The following is a 16741-nucleotide window of genomic DNA, read 5'->3' as shown; positions in this document are numbered from 1 at the left end:
GGGCTCAGGGTAAGGGTATGGTAGGTGATGCGGGGTGCCGGATTCAGGGGGAGCTCACCTAGGGCAGCTCCACGCAGTCGGCGACCTACCCTGGCTGCTCCTAGGCATAGGTGTGGCAGGCAGCTCTGCATGCTACCTCTGCCCGCAGGCGCCATCCCCACAGCTCCCATTGGTCGCGATTCCCGGCCAATGGGAGTTGCAGAGCCAGCGCTCGGGGCGGAGGCATGGCGCAGAGCCTCCTGCCACGCCTCCGCCTAGGAACAGCCAGGACAGGTTGCCGCTTGTGGGAAGCCGCCTAAGGTGAATGCCCCCTGGATCCAGCACCCCAAGCCCACTCCTGCGCCCCAACCCTCTGCTCCGAGCCTGCTCCTGCACCCAAACTCCCTCCCAGAGCCCACGCCCTGCACACCCTCTACACCCCAACCCCCAGCCCTGCACCCCCTCTCACACCCAAACTCCCTCCCTCTTAGTTAACTGCCATTTTTCACTTACCGGCACCCCCTATTCTCCCAACATGCCAGATAAAACAGCTTTTACTGTAATTATAAAGGTTTCAGAGTAGCAGCCGTGTTAGTCTATATTCGCAAAAAGAAAAGGAGTACTTGTGGCATCTTAGAGGCTAACATTTATTTGAGCATAAGCTTTCGTGAGCTACAGCTCACTTCATTGGATACATTCAGAACTGAATGCATTCGATGAAGTAAGCTGTAGCTCACAAAAGCTTATGCTCAAATAAATCTGTTAGCCTCTAAGGTGCCACAAGTACTCCTTTTCTTTTTGTAATTATAAAAAATCAACTGGAATATAAATATTGTACTTACACATTTCAGTGTATAGTATATAGAGCAGTATAAAGTCATTGTCTGTATGAAATTTTAGTTTGTACTGACTTCGCTAGTGCTTTTATTAAGCCTGTTCTAAAACTAAGCAAATATCTAGATGAGTTGATATGCCCCCTGGAACACCTCTGTGTACCCCTGGCTGAGAATCACTGATTTAAGCAACAAAAATAATCAGTGGCTAAAATAGAGTTTTTGAAAAAGTAAATAATCAGTGCACTTAATCTTTAACACACCTCAAGCTTTTGTTTTTAGCCCCAGCCCTACAACTCCAGACACAGGCATGGAAATCAATGAGACTCTAAGCAGGCACAGGTGTTAACCATGATCATTCACTTGCAGCAAGTGCTCAAAATAAATAATGACCCAGTATTTCTAGAATGAACATTAAGGCCCTAAATGCTGCAATGTTACTTATATGTAGGTGGAGCCCACGCCTGCACAGAGGTCACTGCAGAATCAGAACAAAAATACAGTACTTGGGGAGGCGTACACTTGCCATATATTTAACACCACCATGCTAATTAAAGTGACATTTTAACAGTTAATAAATAATGCCCCTATCCCATATTAGAGAGCTCATTCACTGAAAACAGCAATTAACATATTACAGTACTTTTAACATGCTACGGTTTTGTTTTCATTTATTTTTGTTTTTACAAATACAGCCTCTAACAACTATAAACTTGCTACAGAAGGGCAGTTCATATTAACTTTAGTGTGGCAACATTTTAAGTACACCCAACCCTGAAAGTATTTTTAGCCAGGGCGTTCAATCAATACTGTCTTTACAGTCAGCTTAAATTAGGAATTAGAAGGTTAATACAACTTTAAAGCAATGAATATATTTTGTGGAGCTAGCTAACTGGTGAAAGAAATAAGATTTATTCTAATGTCTAAATTCATTATGAACCTAAACCACAAACAAACCAGAATCTAAGCACATAGGGAATGAGACACAAGAAAGCAAAACACCAGCAGATTTATGCTTTTGAAGAAGCTTCATGGAGGTTTCAATTTCTGCAACAGCTTTAAGTAGGCTAAATAGATGACAAAAGACCAAAAGAAATCCTGAAGAAGTGCAAGGAAACTGGAAATTCAAGATCGTAAAGAGATATTTTTACACATTCTATCCTATTTTGTTATGTCTTTTTAAAAGTTCAAGTTAAGTGTTTAAAATTGATCTTCAGTATCACATCTTCCTATGTAAACAAAGTTCAATTTCTGAGATTATAAACCACAAACATTCCTAAGATTGTGTGTGTATATTTATGTGTGTGTGCCCTCTCAAAGGATTGACCTATTAGTTTGATGGTAAAGCATAACAAATTTGAGATTTATGCTATGAAAAAAACAGGCAGTAGAAAAAATAACTTTTGAGGTCAATGAAGCAAGAAATATTGTCAAAAATAAGGTACTCACAAAATGTTTAGGCAGCAAACTGGAAAAGCTTTGGCACAATCCAAATATCTTACAAGAAAATTGTTTTACAAAATTTAATTTAAAATTACATTCATGTATTATTACAACACATTTAAGATGTATTGAGCTCACGAACATCTGGCTGTATGTGGGCACATCAGTAACTCCTTGTATTACAAAGCATTTCTTTACCAATATCAATACAGTAGTCAAAACACACACATGCAATAAACCCTCACTACCATTCATACCAGAGTTTAAGCATGAGAAATACCCGAAATAACAAAATTCAAATGCTACTGTGGCTTAACCATCAGCGTCAACCTTAAAATCATCCTCTACTGAATTTTAAAAGGCACTAAAAATCATTAGGGATACAAGCATTTTGAACTTGCTTTGTTATGTGCATTTTGTTTTAGGCTCTTTAAATCATCTATTACTCATTCTGTAGGAACAGTGGCACAAAATTTGGTCACATATATATTTACTTTTGCTTAAGCAACTGGAACACTTTATATAAACCGGCAGCTAGTTAGTTTTAACAAAAGCCTTGTTTTGAAAAAACAGCAGCATTCTTCCTTTTCCAGATGGCAGTGCAATGAGTTCATGAGTTACCCATCACCAGGTACAGTAAAAGCCTCCCTTGCATATAAGATGTTCCCGATTATACAAGCTTTCTGGTTGAGGGAGACACTAAAAAAAACGTACTGTAGGAATGAAAAGAAAACACTGCACTCCAGCCTATGTTTCCTGTCCAAAGAAACACACAGGCACTCACCCATGCACCTAGGAATCATGACAATCTTATACTTCCATATTAAATCCATTCCCAATATAAGAACACCTTGTTTCAGAAATTTGATGAGTTTCCTACACTGCTGGATCCCTGGAAAACATACGCCCCAACCATCCTCATCACCCCCCTTTCTTCTGAATGGTGCTTTTGAACCCATGGTGCGTTTGGTGGCTTTTTTTTCAGCCTTCTTCCGAAATCTTTTGGGCAGGGGGGGGAGAGCGCGGAACCACCCACGCTGGCGGGGGCTCTCAGGAGAGCTGCTTTCCATTTACAGCTCCGTATATGGGCTGATACAGGGGGGGCTGCAGAGGGTGGGCTAGAGAAGGAAAACGCCTGGCCCCCTCTGCACCCTCCACTAGCGCCCGCCGCCTCTGGTTTCGCAGCCCGGCGCACCACGCACCGCAGGTCGGTGGCTTCGCTCACCTTCACATAACAGCCGCGTCCTTCCAGATAAGGCGAGAGGGGCGCTGAGGCGAGACCCGCGGGCTGGGCTCGCCGCTGCCTCCCCACGACCCCCCCTCGCACGCACAGGCGCGCTGGCTGCCTTCAGTTCCCCCGCAGCAGCCGCCGCACGGGCAGCAGCAGCAGCAGCCGGGCCGCTCGCAGCCGCACGGACCACATCGTACTGCGGCGTCTGGGCCGAGGGAGGGGGCCGGAGAGGAGGAGGCGGCGAACCCCCCCCCCCCCCCCGGACACTCCTCTGCCCCCCCAAACTACAACCGCCGGGGGGCGGCACTAAGACAGCGGACCCCACGGGAAGGGGCACGGGACGCCCCGTACACGCAGTGAGGGGGGGTCCTGCTCCTAAGGGGGGGGTGAACCGGGGGACAGGGCGGAGGCGGCAGGCGTGCGAGCGAGCTCTCTGCCGATGTGAGTGTAGCGCTGCCTGGGGAAGGGAGGGCGAACCGCAGCTTCTTTCCCTCAGGGCCTCCCTCCCTCCTCACACAGGCAGCATAGCAACTAACATGGCGGCTGCGCAGTCACCCAGCGAAAGGGGGGGGAGGGGGCGAGAGGAGATCTCGCGAGAACTGAAAGTGGAGCGAGCGGGAGCCCCTGGCCTGCTCGCACGCATCCCGCCTACTCCCCATGGTCTGCTAAGGGATTGGCTGGGTAGGGCGAAAATAGTCGGCAAAACAAGGCTGGGGCGGGAACAATCCAACAACTTTGATTGGCTGAGTTAACTCTCAGTCAAGCCCAGTCTGACTGACGTTGAAAACAACTGGCTCCCTGAGTTGCCAGTCCTAATAAGACCCCCCCGCCTCTTGCCTCAGGGCTTTGACGCTCCCATGGAGCAGGTTGAGAGCTTCCTGCAAAGGGGAGAGGGGCGGGTTGTGTCTGTGTCAGGAGCCGGGTGACACCTACTGGCAGATACATTTACATAGAACTTCGGTTCTACACTTTGCAGAGGCTTTTGAGAGGGGTCTCAGAGTAGCAGCCGTGTTAGTCTGTATTCGCAAAACGAAAAGGTGGACTAGTGGTACCTTAGAGACTATCCAATTTATTTGAGGGATAAGCTTGAGGGGTCTGTACTTCATTTTCCTGTTTTAATTCAAAATTCAGGAAGCAGGCCCCCACCCATCCCCATAAGTTTCATAATAGTGAAAGTTAAAAATGTGAGTGCTTTTTATTCGCCTTCTGTTGGAGCCTTAAGTGCACGGTGGCCCTTTTTTCAAACTTTTCTTTGCACTATTCAAGGAACTGCATAAACCCCCCCAGAGACACCCTCTCTGTCCCAAAGAGTTTTCAATTTAAGAACATCTTCCTTTTTTCCTTTATGCTACTTTTCCTGGTGAGAGTTGCAGCAGCAGCAGCAAGGAGAGTAGGGAGGAGCTGACCTCTTCCTTCGCAACAGGTTCCAGCTCCTCCTGGGGGATTCCCCAGTGTTCCCAGGCGGGCCAGGAGATATAATCCCTCCAGTGGGTCCTGGGTCAGCCTCAGGGCTTCCACCCATTGGCACATACCCTGTAAAGTTCCAACAGATGCCTCCCTAGGGCATCCTTATCAGGTGCCTGAACCACATCAACTGGCTCTCCTCCATCCAGAGGAGTAGCAGCTCTACTACAAGGCTCTCCCAAATAGCCAAACTCCTCACCCTATCTCAGAGAGTAAGCTCACCACCCAAAAGTGAGGGTTGGATGCGATGCCAGAATGGCAGCAGGAGGGACGGACCACGACAGACTGGCCCATCACAATGGAAAAGTTTAAGAACTTGATACTGCAAGCACATACACACTTAAAGTTAAGTATGTGAGGAGTCTCATTTAGTTCAATAAGGACTTCTGCATGAAATTAACTATGTGTAGAAGTGTTTGCAGGATTGGCACCTAAACAAAAACAGAACATATGAATGTAACAAAAACGGTAGAAGCACGTGGGATATGAGTAAGTGTCATGCAGTTACATTGAGTTCTATGCAGTGTTAGTCTATGATGTCAAATAATTTAAGTGTTTTGGTTTTTTTTGTTTTTTAATTTTAAAAATTTGTTGAACCATAACTACTTCCCTAACATTCATCACCACCATCCAATCAAAAAGTAACCCTCCCCAACTAGCTCTTTACCAAGTATTAGCAGCTATCTCTTTGTATATTACATAAGATTCTACATATAGTATCTTCACAGCTACATCAGGGACTGGCACCCTTCCTTTACATAAGCCCACCTCCCTCTGGGGTACCTGCCCCACATGGAACTGGGAGGATTTCAGTGCCTGGAGAATTCACTTGCTCTCTATGCTGTTCTTCTGGGAGCAAAGGTGGATTGTTTGTGAGGTTGTAGATTGACTTTTTAAAGTCTTGGCTATGAGAAAGGGCAACTGAGGTAATGGACAGTCCCCAGAGGCACCTTCATAGCCCTTGTCAGCAGAGATTTCAAAGTTCATGTTCTGTAACTTATCAATGGACTGTGTTACTAAAAACAAAAATCTATTAGTAATTCTGTATTTTAAATTTTAATAATTGAAATACACAAATCAGATAAGGTTACAAAGTTTCAGATCAAGCTATTTAGTCTTGCAATGAACCATGTCTTGTGCGCCTAACACCACCCCAGATTAGCACAAGCTTCAGAAAAAGATTAGCTCAAAATCCTGTAACCAAATCAAGATACAACACAGTCTATGCTGTACTAATTTCTAGCTTTTGAGCATTTCCTTAGTTCCCTTTATAGACATATTCTGTTCTTTAGAAACTTCCAGTTCCTGAATTCTGCACTTTTGCAGCTACTCTCAGCCTCAAAATCTGGGCACTAGTTATCCTCTGTATACTGATAAAGGGATATTCAGTTGCAGTTTGTAACTGGTTTCTATAATGTCCTCTTTCCCAGATCATAATGAATTTCTTCACGCTCAAATTGCGCAGAATGCTTTTTAGTCTAGTTACATGTACAATATTCAAGCTTCAAAGCTAGTCTTTTAAATTGCTATGTCAATCTTTATTTTGTGTCTTAATATGCCAAGCATGATGTCAATACTTACAAATATAATAAATTATTATTTTGAACAGAGCGATAAAGAACTCATGCCCAAATCATCTGATATAACTATATACAACTTTGTCACAAAAGTAATAATAGTAAGCTACTGTAATGAGGTCAGCACCCACCTCTCACAAGCACCCCCTCTGGTTGGGTGTGTCCACACTCTTTACTCAGTCCCTGCAGCTAGCCAGGAACTCCCTCAGTGGTCTCCCAGTCCCTGCCAGCAAATTGTTTTAGGCTCAGTCCTAGCAGCCAGCCAGGAGCCTCTCACCGCCCCCCCGGTCCCAACGAGCGGACTGTCTTTGGGCCTGCTCATCTTCTAGCCAGGCACACAATCCTCTCTCATCCAGCTCCAAGCAACAACTAACTACCTCTGTGTTCTGTAGCTCCTTTATAGGGCCCTCCTGGCCCCTGACTGGCCATTCTGGCAGCCCCTCTGATTGGTGGCTTCCTCACAACCACTCTAGGGTACCTGGAGGACTTCTCCAGTGCTCTTTTCCTTGGATGGGTGTGGCAAAACATGGTCTCCCACAGTATTCTTGCCAGCAAGTTAAAAAAGTATGGGCTGGATGAATGGACCATAAGGTGGATAGAAAGTTGGCTAGATTGTCGGGCTCAACGGGTAGTGATCAATGGCTCCAAGTTGGCAGCCGGTATCAAGTGGAGTGCCCCAAGGGTCGGTCCTCAGGCCGGTTTTGTTCAATATCTTCATTAATGATCTAGAGGATGGTGTGGATTGCACCCTCAGCAAGTTTGCAGATGACACTAAACGGGGAGGAGAGGTAGATATGCTGGAGGGTAGGGATAGGATACAGAGGGCCCTAGACAAATTAGAGGATTGGGCCAAAAGAAATCTGATGAGGTTCAACAAGGACAAGTGCAGACTCCTGCACTTAGGATGGAAGAATCCCATGCACTGCTACAGACTAGGGACCGAATGGCTCGGCAGCAGTTCTGCAGAAAAGGACCTAGGGGTTACAGTGGACAAGAAGCTGGATATGAGTCAACAGTGTGCCCTTGTTGCCAAGAAGGCCAATGGCATTTTGGGCTGTATATGTAGGGGCATTGCCAGCAGATCGAGGGACGTGATCGTTCCCCTCTATTCGACATTGGTGAGGCCTCATCTGGAGTACTGTGTCCAGTTTTGGGCCCCACACTACAAGAAGGATGTGGAAAAATTGGAAAGCATCCAGCGGAGGGCAACAAAAATGATTAGGGGACTGGAACACATGAGTTATGAGGAGAGGCTGAGGGAACTGGGATTGTTTAGTCTACGGAAGAGAAGAATGAGGGGGGATTTGATAGCTGCTTTCAACTACCTGAAAGGGGGGTCCAAAGAGGAAGGCTCTAGACTGTTCTCGGTGGTAGCTGATGACAGAACAAGGAATAATGGTCTCAAGTTGCAGTGGGGGAGGTTTAGATTGGATATTAGGAAAAACTTTTTCACTCGGAGGGTGGAGAAACACTGGAATGTGTTACCTAGGGAGGTGGTGGAATCTCCTTCCTTAGATATTTTTAAGGTCAGGCTTGACAAAGCCCTGGCTGGGATGATTTAGTTGGGGATTGGTCCTGCTTTGAGCAGGGGGTTGGACTAGATGACCTCCTGAGGTCCCTTCCAACCCTGATATTCTATGATTCTATGAAAATTCTGATGCCTCAAGCAGGGGGCCTTTGTGCCTATTTCACCCCCATCACAGCTACTATAAAAGATACACTTTTGCTAACCCCAAAGCAAAATGACTCTGCTGTGTTACCTAGAGACATTAGATATCTTTGTGTAGCTCTGTTACAATATTATTATTATTTGTATTATTATTTACATAGGGCTTGATCCAAAGCCCACTGAAGTAAATAGAAAAATGCCCACTGAGTTCACTACTTTGGTTGAGGCCCATCTTGCCAACAGAGTTCTAGGTGTTTTACAGATAAACGCAAGGCTTCGGCTTCTGACCATAGAACTTACAATCTAAACATAAACAAAACAGTTAAATGGCAATATATTTCGGATATACCCATTCGCCTGATATGAAATGTGGAGGTCATCATAAGCAGTAAGGATCTGAAGGTGCCAATTGTATGTCTTGGGATATGGGTAGTCACTTGCTGAGCTGCTTCTTTGCTAAATTATGTATTAATGTGAGATGCTGGACCAAAACAACATTTTCGGGATATTATTGCTTTATCTAACAACTGCAAATTCAGCTGTAAAGACTATTCAGACTATGATCAAAGCAACCCTTTTTATGCTGAAGAGCAATCCAGTCATTATTCTTATATGATTACGAAGAATACAGGAGTGATCTATAAACCACTACATCAAGGTTCTCAATCTGCTGGTTCATGGAAAGCTGACTGGTCATATGTTGTGAGCTCCTCTTCCTTATTTTCAGCTGCTAAACTACATTTAATGTCAGTTTAAAAAAATACATTAAATACTTTCCTAACAATTCTCTCTCATGTAGAGAATCAGTGTAATTGCCATAGAGATGTTACGTGAATGGAAAGAAAAGTGTTGGGAGAGCTAAGAGAATCACTCTGTTAAAATATGAGAATACTTTGAACGGAAACATTAATAATTAAATAAAGGAGAGAGAAGTGTTTTTTTTTTCCAGGTAGGTAGGTCACTTAAGTCTGAGTCAAAAAAGGTGTATAGAAGTGCTAAGCATGTTAGTCCTATAAGTAAGAAGAAGAAAGCGGAGGGGAGTGGAAACCAGAGAAAATTGTAAGAGATTTTTTTTATTGGACTAGATTAAAATAAAATGAGTGTTTTCAAGGATGACATCTCTGCATGAGGCCATGGAAAAGAGAACAGGATGGAGCCATAGATGATGAGCTCAGGTGTTAATTCAGAAAACTCCAAAATAAAAGAGAATCAAAGAAGAACTGTGTATAATAAGAGGTTTAAAAACAATGTACATAGAGTGCATGGGAGTTTGTGTCCTGTCAGCTTTACCATGACTAGAGCCTCTGTAAATCAAAATTAGAACAAAGGGAAAGGGTACAGAGGATTCCTCTGATCAGCCCCATTTTAAAGTTAGTGGGACAAATTCAGCTTGCTTAGCTTCAAAGGGGTTTAAGTGTGGGCAGAATTTGTCACAGTGATTGTTGATTTTTTGTTTTTATTTTTTGGAGGCTGAGGGAAGCTATCAGCATTGCGCTAGGAAATTAGTGTCTTTCTTGAGCCTCCGTGGTTTGGAAGTAAAAACCACTGGCTCAGTCTGAATGTAAATATCTCTGCTGCACAAAGTGAGGAAGATACAAACCAAAGAAGGTTACATGTTTAGTTAAGGATCATTACCATAAAAGTCTGGTTAACACTCCTATAGGCTATGAGTAATATTCCTATATAATGTGAGTAAATCTTTTGCTTCAGGCTTTGTCTCGTACCAACACTCCTTCAGTATCTACAATAGGGCTCATCTTTTCAAGTACAATGACATTTACTAATAAAAGACTATAAAAATTAAGTTGCAGATATATATTCATATCTTTATTTATTTTTATTATTATAGATACCAGAAACAAAACATGCTGATTTGTGTAGTATTGTGATCCATGTAGTATTACGTGAAAATTGCCTCCAGGTTGCTGAACTCTGCTTCAGGAGCATGGATTTTTAATTCCTCACCAAGTTCCTGTGTTGCTGCTTGCCCGCATCAGGTGGGCAAAGTCCCCTTCTCCAAAGTTATTTCAAGGGCTTAATTTTCAAAGCAGTGAGTGGGGATTTAGCTGCACAGTTTCCATTGCTGTTACTGAGAGTCATGAAACTGTATATCTCAGTGCACTGCTTGGACTATGTATGTCTCTTTAACCATTTCCCAGAACCTAACTGTCATAGGTCAGGGCAACTGCACTGTATTCCCACTTCATGGTTCACCCAAGGCACCCACCCCAGGCGTCTGGCTCCTCAGCTGTCATCTGTCTTGGGTGGAGACCTGTGTCTCTCTCCTTCCTGCACTGCCTATACCCTATACTGTGATATCCCCAGCAAGCCAGACTGCCTAAACAGGCCAGCATTTCTGGTATGCTTTCTCTTTGAAGGGTTTGCAAAGCTGTAACTGTCAGCAGGCCCAAGTTACCACACAACTCTTTATAAGGAAACACATTTATTTTTAAGGTGAAGGCATTACAAAGAAAATATATTAAAAACAGTAAAAGAACTTACATGCATGCTAAGAAGCTTATCAGAGGTCATCCCAATGCTAGTGAGGGGCTCTGCAAGGTGTCAGTCCTTGCAGCCCTTCACTAAGGATTGGGGCACCCCCTGGGACAGAAGGTCCTATCCATTTGCTGGATCAGAAATAAGGCCCTGAGTCAGTTGAAACTCAGGCTATTTATCCAAAAGTCCTGGTCTCTGGAGGATACAGTTTGAACTGGCATATCAGAGCATCTCCAGGTAGTGGTACCTCTCTGGAGGTGTTACAACCTTAGTGAATTTGCCTAATTACTCCCAATGTTCTTAGTTCCTAGAGGAGCTTCTGTCACCTTCTCCAATGAAATTACATACAATCCCTGGCCCACAATGGTACATAAACTTAATACAGTAAGATCTCCCAAAGATATTGCAGGAAATTGCCATATCTGTCACACTAATCTCACAGGTTTTGTCTAAATCTAGAAATATACAAAAGACCCTCTTTGATTTAATAGATTTATTTGCATGTGTTTAGGTCAATAGCTATATTATTCACGCAAGGCCTGCCATGCAAGCGGTTATCATGTAAATTAATGAATGAAAAAAAACAATTGTGAATGAGATTTTAAATATCTCATTGAAACATCTTGCAAGCTCCTGCATTGCTTATCCAGAAAGATAATGGAGCAAATAATTAATTTGTAAGCACCTAAAAGGTAACAAGGTGATAAGTAACACTCAATGTGAATTTGTCAAGATCAAATGTCAAATCAACCTAATATCCTTCTTTGACACGACAACAAGCCTTGCAGATAGGGAGGAAGCAGTAGATGTGATACATCTCAACTCTACTAAGGCTTTTCATACTGTCTCACATGACTACTCATAAACAAAAGAGGGCAATATAGACAAACCTACTGTAAGGTGGATGCACAACTGGTCTGAAAACTGTAGTCAGCAAGTAGTTATCAATGGTTCACAATCAAGCTGGAAGGCATATCAAGTGGGGTCCCACAGGGATCTGTCCTTGGTTTGGTTTTATTCAATATCTTCACAAATGATTTGGATAAAGGCATGGAGAGCACACTTCTAAAGTTTGTGGATGATACCAACCTGGGAGGGGTTGTAAACGCTTTGGAGGATAGGATAAGAATTCAAAATAATCTCGACAAACTGGAGAAATAGTCTGAAATAAATAGGATTAAATTCAATAAGGACAAATGCAAACTACTACATTTAGGAGGGAATAATCAATTGCACAAATACAAAATGGGAAATGACGGTCTAGGAAGGAGTACTGCAGAAAAGGATCTGTGGGTTATAGTAGAGCACAAATGAAATATAAGTCATCAGTGTAATACTGTTGCAAACAAAGTGAATATCATTCTGGGATGTAATAGCAGGAGTGTTGTAAGCAAGACACGAGAAGTAATTTTTTCCACTTTACTCAGCATTGATAAGGCCTGAACTGGAGTACTCTGTCTAGATCTGGGGGCCACACTTCAGGAAAGATGTGGACAAATTAGAGAGGGTCCAAACAAGAGGAACAAAAATGATTAAAGGTCTAAAAACATGACTTTATGAGGAAATGTTGAAAAATTTGGGTTTGTTTAGTCTGGAGAAGAGAAGACTGACAGGGGACATGATAACAGTCCTCAAGTATGTAAAAGATTGTTATGAAGAGGTAGTTGATAAATTGTTCTCATCCACTCAGGACAGAACAAGAAATAATGGGCTTAAATTGCAGCAAGGGAGAGTGCTTAAACTGCAGCAAGGTTAGACATTGGGAAAAACTCGCTAACTGTAAGGTTAGATAAGCACTGCAACAAATATCCTAGGGAAGTTGTGGAACCTCAGTCATTGGAGGTTTGTAAGAGTAGGTTAGACAAACACCTGTCAGGGACAATCTGGAAAATATTTAGTTCTGCCTCAGTGCAGGGGACTGGACTAGATGACCTGTGAAGGTCCCTTCTTCTAGTCCTATATTTCTATAATTCTATATGCTTAAATCTCATTGAAATCAATAGGATGTAAGTACATGCTTTAGTGCTAAACAGAAATTGACTTAAGTATGTGCTTAAGGTTAAGCACATGTGTAAATGCTTTATTGTAACAGGACCATATGCTACCCCTGCAGGGGGATGAACTTCATGATCTAATGGTTCTTTTCCATTTATTCTTCTATGATCTTACTATGGATCAAAAATGTGATAAAAATTTAAAAATCCTAACCACCTCCATCCATTACCCACTGTGTCCTGTTCCTTACAATACAATAGTAACACATGGTCATACTATACATATAGAAATTTTTACCAAAGATCTTAATGTGCTTTACAAATGTAAGCTATTATTATAATCCCCATTTTTCTTTATGGGGAAACTGAGGCACAAATACCTATTGAATATCCAATAAATCAAACATTGAGCTTTTTTCATGTGCAAATTGTAGCTGGAAATCTCATGAAGACATTGCTGTCTTGTGGGATATTTGTTACTTTATATTTCTGGCTGCTACAGAAAAACTGTGAGGATAACTTATCTCACTATTTCAGCCTTTCTGCTTCCCATCATAACCAGAACCCGTGGGGGAGGGGGGAAATGAGAAACCCCAATAAAAAGTTAACTAAAATATTTTGAACCTTAAAGAAAGAGCTTTAGTTTGAGCTTTGGGTCAAAAATGATAATGTTCTTATTTTAGCTAAACTGCTTTCATAGCTTCATATATTTTAAGGCCAGAAGGGACTACTGTGATAATCTAGTCTGACCTGCAAACAACAGGCCAAAGAACCTCACCCAGTAATTTGTGTATCAAGGCCATAACTTTGGTTTGGGCCATAGTACATCCTTTAGAAAGACATTCAGTCTTTCCCTTGACGAGTTCCTGCATTTAGCAGTCCTGCTAGGAATCACCATTGGAGGTTTCTGATAGTTACTGTTTATTTGTCATAAAATTTGTAGAATTTTGGGAAAGGAAGAAAGAAAGAGTTTAATTAAAAAACAGTCCTGATAGGCCCAATTTTCAAGGCATTAGTTTTAGTCTGCTTTTGATAGGCTGCTATTGCCACTCACAGATACCAAAACATTCCAATGAGCATACTGAAATTAATAGCCCACAGATGAAGATTCCATATTCCTAGTTGTTGTTTTTTTGTTTTTTTTTAATGCAGATAGCCAAAAAACCTTTTACACTCTATACATCAATGGTGATTGATTCCTGGAATTTAGCCACTTTGCAAAATAAGTTTCAGAGTGGTAGCCGTGTTAGTCTGTATCAGCAAAAACTATGAGGAGTCCTTGTGGCACCTTAGAGACTAACACATTTATTTGGGCATAAGCTTTCATTGGCTAGAACCCACTTCATCAGATGCATGGAGTGGAAAATACAGTAGGGAGGTATAAATACACAACATATGAAAAGATGGGAGCTGCCTTGCCAAATGGGGGGGTCAGCGCTAATGAGCCAATTCAATTAAGGTGGAAGTGGGCTAGTCTCAACAGTTGACAAGAAGGGGTGGAAATCACTTTTGTCGTGCTAATGAGGCCAATGTAATCAAGATGGCCCATTTCAAACAGTTGACAAGAAGGTGTGAGTATCAGCAGGGGGAAATTCCTTTTATGTACAGACCCATCCACTCCCAGTCTTTATTCAGGCCTAATTTGATGGTGTTCCATTTGCAAATTAATTCCAATTCTGCAGTTTCTCGCTGGAGTCTGTTTCTGAAGTTTTTTTGTTGTAGAATTGCCACTTTTAAGTCTATTATTGAGTGTCCAGGGAGATTGAAGTGTTCTCCTTCTGGTTTTTGAATGTTATAATTCTTGATGTCAGATTTGTGTCCATTTATTCTTTTGCGTAGTGACTGTCCGGTTTTGGCCAATGGACATGGCAGAGGGGTATTGCTGGCAGAACTGGAATTAATTTGCAAACTGGACACCATCAAATCAGGTCTGAATAAAGACTGGGAGTGGATAGGTCAGTACAAAAACTAATTTCCCCCTGCTGATACTCACACCTTCTTGTCAACTGTTTGAAATGGGCCACCTTGATTACATTGGCCTCATTAGCACTACAAAAGTGATTTCCAACCCTTCTTGTCAACTGTTGATAATAGCCCACTTCCACCTTAATTGAATTGGCTCGTTAGCACTGACCCACCCACTTGGCAAGACAGCTCCCATCTTTTCATATGCTGAGTATTTATACCTCCCAACTGTATTTTCCACTCCATGCATCTGATGAAGTGGGTTTTAGCCCACAAAAGCTTATGCCCAAATAAATGTGTTAGTCTCTAAGGTGCCACAAGGACTCCTCGTTGATTTTGGAAAATAAGTAGATGTTGTGTTAAATGTTCTCATTATAAGCTAATAATTATATACCAATAACTCTCGTAAGGTTTATATGGTATATGCACTGGTAGCTATATTCTATGATCCCTTTGTTCTTTGTACTGTACCTTTACATTTATAAGAACTCCGCTTGTGAGCGGAGACAGTGGCCGTGTTGTTCTCAAAGTGGCTGCAGCTCGTGTACATGAGGCCCACACACTGTGCTCTCTCACGCAGACTTTACTTTTGTTGTTTCCCCAATCTGAAATGAAACCATTCAGAATGGTGGTTGATTTTCATGTATATACATTTGTGCAGTTACTTATTACACTTTGGTTTCAAGTCAAAAATTAAGAAGCCTGATCAAAACACAAAATGTATAAAATAAAAGATGAGACAGGAAAAAAGTGGCTCCCCTCCCATATTGTTGTTTGGGATTTTAAAAATTTGTAGTTCGTGGCTTCTTTGGCCCCTCTGCAGACATTTTGTGAAAGTTTGCACAGAAGCTAATACTCATTCATTTGAAACATAGAGACGAGAAGACCAGATGTCACCTCCCACCAGTTCTGCAGTTTCACAGCTGAGGTTTTGTGGTCTACATTGTTTGCCAACAGCTAGCACCAACTGAAAGCTTTCTTTTCCCCCACCAGCAAAACACACTCAGAAATGTAACTCCGCTCATAGATTTTTTTTATCTGTTACATTATTATGTATCTCCCAGAAATAAACTGACTATTGTAAGACAATAACTATAGGGAGAAACAAAAACCTGTTAGTTTAGTGACTGGTAGCTTGGTTTTACCTTGTATTAAATTATCTTGAGTGTATAGTACCAAATCCAGCCAAAACTGACCTTTATGGAGAAAAGGACAAAAACCTGCACAGCAGCAACTTAGCTAAAGAAAACATGTTTGCAAACTACTTCCTGAACTGCCTACATTTGGGTTTCACCACAAGGTAGTTAAAATCAGCCAGAGGGATTTTGACCAGTTAAGTTTTTCCAGGAACAGTACAAATTGTTCTAAATTTTCAAGTCATAGAAAACTCATTTCATGGCTTATTTCATTTTTAGAGTTTTTACTTTACATCCTGTCAAATTTCCTAGAACACCCATATTTTAAAGAATTGGACCAACTCAGAAGAAATTAAAGTGTCACAATTTACAGCATATTCAGACCTCTGCATTTTATTGCTGAGTGAAAATGATGTTAACAACCACAGGCTGCAAAAAGAGGAGTTTGTTTTTAGTTTACAAATATATATTCTAAAGATGTAGTACTGGTGAAAGGTACCAGGCAACTTTTGTTGAAGGGCTGGGGCCTCAATACAGAAAGAGCAGTGGTCACCATCTCACAAGAGGCTTAGGAACCAGAGAGACACAGAAACCAATAAAAGTGTCAGTCTATTTGACCGCTGTGCTATGGGTCAAACACTAAAAGGAGACTCCACTGCAGGAACAACAATGGCCTCTCCCTTAGATGGGAAGGAGTCACCAAACACAGAAGCCAATGAAAGGTGACAGACAGCCCTGGAGACTGGAGTCCATTCTTTCTCCACAGAATAGATACAATATGAGTTCCCTCACATTGCCCTGCCAACTGGTATTTCAGCATGACCATGGAGGGACCACCTGTCAAGGTCAGAGGGTAGTTCACTTTCCAGGGTCAAACGGTAGTTCACTCTCCAAGGTCATTCAATTCTTCACCTCTCTTGTGATGCCAGCAACAAGGATGCCCATTAGTGTCAA

The 16741-nt window shown here is 42.2% G+C and overlaps 3 protein-coding genes across 8 annotated transcripts in view; 1 reads left to right on the top strand and 2 right to left on the bottom strand.

Moving 5' to 3' along the window:
* The window catches only part of PTPN4 (protein tyrosine phosphatase non-receptor type 4), a 236115-nt gene extending 232113 nt beyond the window's left edge, over positions 1-4002 (bottom strand). For 4 of the 6 annotated variants that reach the window (XM_073305038.1, XM_073305037.1, XM_073305040.1 and 1 more), the window contains exon 1: positions 3481-4002. The gene's annotated coding sequence lies outside the window, so the exon portion shown is untranslated. The remainder of the gene's footprint in view (positions 1-3480) is intronic. The other 2 variants (XM_073305042.1, XM_073305039.1) reach the window with 1 other exon arrangement.
* LOC140895908 (fibrinogen-like protein 1-like protein) overlaps positions 1-16741 on the top strand; it is a 50420-nt gene that overhangs the window by 17491 nt on the left and 16188 nt on the right. The window lies entirely within an intron of this gene.
* Positions 10609-16741, bottom strand: part of TMEM177 (transmembrane protein 177) — a 54687-nt gene continuing 48554 nt past the window's right edge. The window contains exons 2-3 of the transcript XR_012154188.1: positions 15123-15256; positions 10609-11854 (exon numbers count right to left, since the gene is read on the bottom strand). The gene's annotated coding sequence lies outside the window, so the exon portion shown is untranslated. The remainder of the gene's footprint in view (positions 11855-15122; positions 15257-16741) is intronic.

Source organism: Lepidochelys kempii, chromosome 11, assembly GCF_965140265.1.
Source record: "Lepidochelys kempii isolate rLepKem1 chromosome 11, rLepKem1.hap2, whole genome shotgun sequence".
Lineage (NCBI taxonomy): Eukaryota > Metazoa > Chordata > Testudines > Cheloniidae > Lepidochelys > Lepidochelys kempii.
The sequence above is the reverse complement of the archived record's forward strand: the minus strand, read 5'-3'. Positions and strand labels throughout refer to the sequence as shown.